The sequence below is a fragment of the Pleurodeles waltl genome, chromosome 12 (genome assembly GCF_031143425.1).
Source record: "Pleurodeles waltl isolate 20211129_DDA chromosome 12, aPleWal1.hap1.20221129, whole genome shotgun sequence".
Taxonomy (NCBI): domain Eukaryota; kingdom Metazoa; phylum Chordata; class Amphibia; order Caudata; family Salamandridae; genus Pleurodeles; species Pleurodeles waltl.
In genome coordinates this window covers 499,770,805-499,777,153 of record NC_090451.1, presented here as the reverse complement: position 1 = coordinate 499,777,153, position 6,349 = coordinate 499,770,805, and positions in this window count along the sequence as shown.

The window sequence follows — 6,349 nt, the reverse complement described above, 5'->3', positions numbered from 1 at the left end:
TGTTTATTCCCTCTTAAACCTGGGCCTTCGGGAGGGGGACCTACTGTCGCGCCGCACCGCGCGGCACGAGCCGAGAGCTCGACTTCTGCCGGGCGTTCGGCTCGGGCCGCGCACCGCGTTATTAAGACGCGGCGCACCCCCAGCCTCTCCTGCGCGTTTCGAGGCCCCAGATTTGCTTGGGGCCTCGTTCTTCCTTCTGCCTTTCACTGTCCCAGGGGTCTCTGAACCCTCTTACCTGTTTTTCTTCGTTTCTTTGTCCTTTCTTCTTTTTTGCAGTCTGTTGTGTGCCTTTCTTTATGTTTTTTCCTCCTTCCCAGATTCCTGTGCTTTCCCAGCATTCCTTGTTCCCTATTCTCTATGGTTCCTCTACTATTCTGTTCTATGTATTATTTCCCTATCTAAGATGGTGTCCTTTTACTTCCTGTGGGTCACTTCCTGTTTTTTGGTATATAAGGGCTGTGTTTTTCCTCTTTCTTTGCGCTGCAACACTTTCTGCTCAGTTAGTGTCTTCGCTCCTGATTTCCTTGCCTTTTGGTTTTGGACTCAGCATTCCGTGTTTTCTGATTTTTGCTCCTTTTGGATTCCTGTTTGTTTGTTCTTGTTTTTCTCCAGGAGTCTTCCTGTTTGGAGGTTTTTTCCCCTTTTTAAGGGGTTTTTTCCCTCTGGCGCTACTTTCTGAAGGGCACGGTCTGTTCTTGGTGTCTCCATTGCCTACAGCACCGTGGCTACCAGAAAGAGTCGCCCCTTTTTGGGCCAAAGCCGAACATTGAAGATTCACGCCACCAGATCTGCAAATTCCAGGCGCAAGCAGCACGTGAGTCGTGACAAACGGGTTCACTAATAGCATGTGGTTGGTGCCGCTAGTACTGCTAGTATTTCTGCTATGAATAAGATGAGCATGTTATTACTGTGAATACTGACACCACCGGTTCTTTTATAATTAATAGTATAACTAGTATTGAGACTACTAGTACTACTAGTATTGCTATTAGTACAAGGATTGAACATGATAACTGCTACTGCTACCTGTCACAATTTACCCGAAGTGCGGCCTAAGCGTAATTTAATCTGGATCAGTGTTCTGCTCTGTGGAGGGATTTGCTCTACCACATCTGTGTTTCACTCATGTACAGGGGTCCCAGGGAAGTCTGTACCAAGGGGGCAGACGAAGACTGGGGTCCTTCGGAAGGCACTTTTGACCCTATCATAAGGCGGCTGGGACACTGTTCATACATGGCCTATCCTCTATATTATTTTTGTGACCTATTTACCGTGGTTTATTGGGACCTGACTTATTGTTTTCTCTTCCTCAATCAATTGGCTGGTAGTCATAGGTCACCAGGGGGAACTGAACAGTGCTCATGGTCATTGAATATACTGGTACATGACAATACCACGACAAGCGCTATACCTACTATTATTGCCATTAGTATGGCAATACTGATATTACTACTAACTACTAATGTAACGACTACTATTACTATTGCCAACTCTAGAGCTGCTTCTGGCATCACCACTTCCACCAGTACTGCTATTAAACCACCAGTACTGTGGTACTTATTGTATTATTAGTAATATTTGTATCCTTACTAGTGGTACCGTTAGTAATACAATAATTAACACTGGCAGCAGCAGTCATAGTAATAGCAGTAATTGTAGTGGTAATTGTAATAGAGATACTACTAGCAGCAGCAGTGCCAGGACACAGGGCAGAGAGGTAAAACACAGGACAATAGGGACACTAATACTGGGCCCCATCGACACACATACCGGTGGAAGGAGCTTCAAGAGAGAGACACAGCCATGGGCACTGGGGCAATGATGCACTGAACTTACACTGCAACCAACATGGGAACACAAACATCAACACTTGGACTAATGAAAATGTACATAGACACTGCAATAATGAAATACAGACAAGGGAACGTTCATGAAGTCTCACATATGAGCGTTAAAACAAGGGTACAGCTACAGTTGCTGCTGCAATAGCGGGAGAGACATATCAAGACTGAAGGAAGGAGGCACGCCCATTTAGCGAGCAAGAGCACACAGACATTGACACACAAACAATCAGAGACACATGTGGCCTCATTATGACCCTGGCGGCCGGCGGTAGGCTGGCTGTAACACCGCCAAGAGGCTTGCGGTGTTCTGACAGCTATTATGACCTTAGCACAATAGCCACGGCCAACCCCGCCAGCCCCTCCACTATACCGCCATGCTTCCGCCTGACCGTCATTATCCCCAGGGCAGCGGTGCAGGCACCGCTGCCCTGGGGATCATGAGTCCCCGACAGCCAGTCTGGCCACGGCGGTAAACACCGCCATGGAAAGGCTGGTGGTAAGGGGGAGCATGGGCAGTGCAGGGGCCCCCAGGCATAGCCCCGTCGCGCATTTCACCTCCCGAATTTCGGGCAGTGAAATGCACAACGGGTGCTACTGCACCATCTATACATCAGCATTGCCGCCAGCTCTATTACGAGCCGGCAGCAATGTTGATGTGACTTTTCCACTGGCCCAGCTGAAAAGGCGTAATAGGGAGCCAGAAATACCGCCAGCACTGGCGGTGTTCTGGCTCCCGCAGCCTCGGCGGTCTTTTGAAAAGACCGCTGAGGTTGTAATGAGGGCCATAGACTCTAGGACATACAGACAATAGGATTTGGAGACACCGACACATACAGGGCCGTATTTATACTCCGTTTGCGCCGAATTTGCGTCGTTTTTTTCGACGCAAATTCGACGCTAAACTAACGCCAACTAACGCCATATTTATACTATGGCGTTAGAGGCGAATAGCGCCAAAGTTCCCGGAATGTGCGTCATTTTTTAGCGTGAACCCCTTCCTTGCGTTAATGATATGCAAGGGAGGCGTTCCCGTCTAAAAAATGACTCCCAGGCCTTTACGTGGTATTTATACTCCCGGGCAAAAGAGACGCCCGGGAGTGGGCGTGGCTAAAAACGGCGCATTTGCGCCGCTTTTTAACGCCTGGGTCAGGCATGGCGTTAAGGGACAAGTGGGCTCAAAATGAGCCCAGAGTGCCCTCCCCTGCCCCCAGGGACCCCCCCTGCCACCCTTGCCCACCCCAGGAGGACACCCAAGGCTGGAGGGACCCACCCCAGGGACATTCAGGTAAGTTCAGGTAAGTATTTTTTTTTTTTTGTTTAATAATTTTTTTTGGCATAGGGGGGCCTGATTTGTGCCCCCCTACATGCCACTATGCCCAATGACCATGCCCAGGGGACAGAAGTCCCCTGGGCATGGCCATTGGGCAAGGGGGCATGACTCCTATCTTTACAATGATAGGAGTCATGTTGATGGGGGATGGGCGTCGTTAAAAAATGGCGCAAGTCGGGTTAAGACGATTTTTTCGACGTAACCTGACTTGCCCCATTTTAAGACGCCCATATGCCATTTTCCCCCTACGCCGGCGCTGTCTGGTCTACGTGGTTTTTTCCCACGCAAACCAGGCAGCGCCGGTCTGATTGCGCCGTCTAACGCCATTCCATAAATACGGCGCCCGCATGGCGCTTCAGAATGGCGTTAGACGGCGCAAAACTTTTTGACGCTAAACTGCGTTAGCGCAGTTTAGCGTCAAAAAGTATAAATATGGGCCACAGACTGACAGAGAATCATGCACAGATACAGACAAAGGTAAACACACCTAGTTTGCTTGGCAGATTTGTACATATACAGATATACAGAGAAATATATTTGCAATGTAATGGGCGCTATACCATATTAACAGCTCAAACAGCGCTCTGCCAAGAGGATAATACATTGGTAAATGATGAGCTTCACATATGTCAACCAGTGTAAACTTGTGTAACAATAGTAGTGAGAAAAGAAGAGGCAATGGAAGTATTGTAGAAATATCCTAACATAGTTCTTGGTGTACTAGTGGTATGATAGTATTATTAGTTTTAGTATGTACACTGGTAGTTACAGTACTGATAGTTATACAAGTGGATGTAACAATGATGGTAGTAGTAGCATTGGCACCTATGGAAGCACTAAACGTATTTATGTGAGGAAAAGTATAATTACTTGCAATGCTCATGGCAGTTGGGAGTAATCATGATAATGGTGGTAAACCAGACGTAGTAGTAGTAACATCAGTAATAAACAAAGCTTCCTTAGATGTAGAACTGTTGGTAGCAGGAGTAGTAGTAATGAGTAAGTGTGAATCAACATATTATGCAATCGGTGTTAATGCAATTAATGTCAGGTAAGGGGCCACTAAGACGGAGAGGTGCAGTCATAGAACACAAGTTAAATAATTACTTGGTAGACATCTTATTGAGTGTGAAATGAGCATTCGGTCTAGAATAGTGATTTTCAAACATGTTTATGCTTTATCACCTATTAGCCAGATTAATTGGTTAGCCCAGCACATCCAAATGGTAAAACTACTTTTTTTAGTTTATGAAACTTTATTGAAATTAGTATTGAAATACAATAACCTGTCATCATAAAATATGAAAATATAGAACATTGGCCATAACTGGCTGGGTGTATATACTAATACTCTTCTAATGAAAATAAAAAATAAGAATTTTTGAACATTTTAGAAGCATTTTTATGTTACCTATTTAAAAGAAAATTATACAGAAAAACAGAAATTTTAAAAAAGTAAGATTTATTTTTATAAAATTAGACAGAATGAAAATAAGGTGTATATTCTAAACAATCAGCTAACTCAAAAATCAATCCACAATATAAATAATAAGACTACATCATTAAATCCCAAAATATATAACAATATTTACACATTTGATAAAATTGTAATTACTCAACATGCAAATATATTATATTAAGGAGGTTTTCAAACCTCAGCATTCACAAATATGTGCCTTAAAGATTTACACAAAAAAGAACCTGTGGTTATGGCATACTACATTCCAATATACCCCAAACAAGATCCTTCCACCGTAATTTCAACTATCTGGGGGTAACCTTCAACTGCAGAGGGCCCTGGTCCAAGCAGAAAGATAATAGAAACATAATAGAAACAATCAGCACGCAAGGGGTATCAATGCAGTTTTCACCTTTGCTGCTAAACTGGGCAAAAGATCGCTCACTCACATGTTTGTGAGGTGTAAGAAATTTAACTGTGGCCATGGGGAAGCGGGACTTATTTGAAGATCCCTTGTGATCCCTGCCCACAATACCCAAAAAGACACGGAGCGATACATGTTATCTGTTCTAGGAGGAACCTCTGTCATCCATTACCTGCATCTTGATCCCTCCAAGCTCATGTAATCATTTTTATCATATGAAACACAGCACTTTCACTTTCCCCCAGTGCAATGACTGGCCATGCAGGACATTGTCCTTACGGTTTATTCCTTTTTGAGGCTGGAGCTCGAAACAAGGAAATTGCATGGGTAGCTCTGCCAATAAAAATTGTTTTTTTTCTATACTGTGGCCACAGGTTAATTTGTAATCCTGTTTAGTGGCATTGATTGCATTGGCTGCACTATTCTTGATTTTAGAGCTATATTTGTTATCTAATTACTGTTAACATTTTATGGCAGATATCTTATCTTTTTAGCCTTACATTTGGAAATGAACACTTAGAACTACATTTTGTGTGTAATATGATTCAGTTTCGGGGGGCCCTGTTGTAAATTGTTATGCTTTATTTTATGATGTACTGTTTTTATATTCTTGTTTTATATACTTTTATGGTCTATTTTGTATGACCGAATAAAGTTGTTTTGACTTGACTTGATATTTCTTGCATTTTTCTATTTAGATGTAATACCCTTTGTAGTAATGGCTATTAACAAATCAACTAATTTACATTTGCTATCACAATCTGACCACTTTTTGGGTAATGAAGCAAGACTACTCTGCACCCCAATATTACTAATACATGTTTAGTCAAAAAATGTTTCCCTTATATTTTTAAAATTTGCCCCAACATGAAGCATACAACTGACAATTGCCCTGACATTAAAAGCATATAATCAAATTTGCTTTTCATCCTGGTACAGTCTCAGTCTTTGAAGCAGTAAATTGAGATATTCCAGAAACATTTTTTATACAGAAAAAATAATATTCAGGTTGTTTTTGTATTAATTTGTATTATTTATGTTTTGCCTACTTCCCCATAACAAAAGTCTTTTAGTCAAAAATTGAATTAAACTCAAGTCCAGGGTACATCAAATATTACTTTTTGCATTTGAAATTCATTTAAGCTCTTCATCAAGGCTGAATGAACCAGGTAGATCTGAGAACAAAAAACATTTTCCATTCAAGCTTGTTGTTGATACGCATGCTATTAACACAACGTTCAAGCCAAGGAATCACAGTGAAAAATGGCCTTCTTTGTCACTCAATACTATAA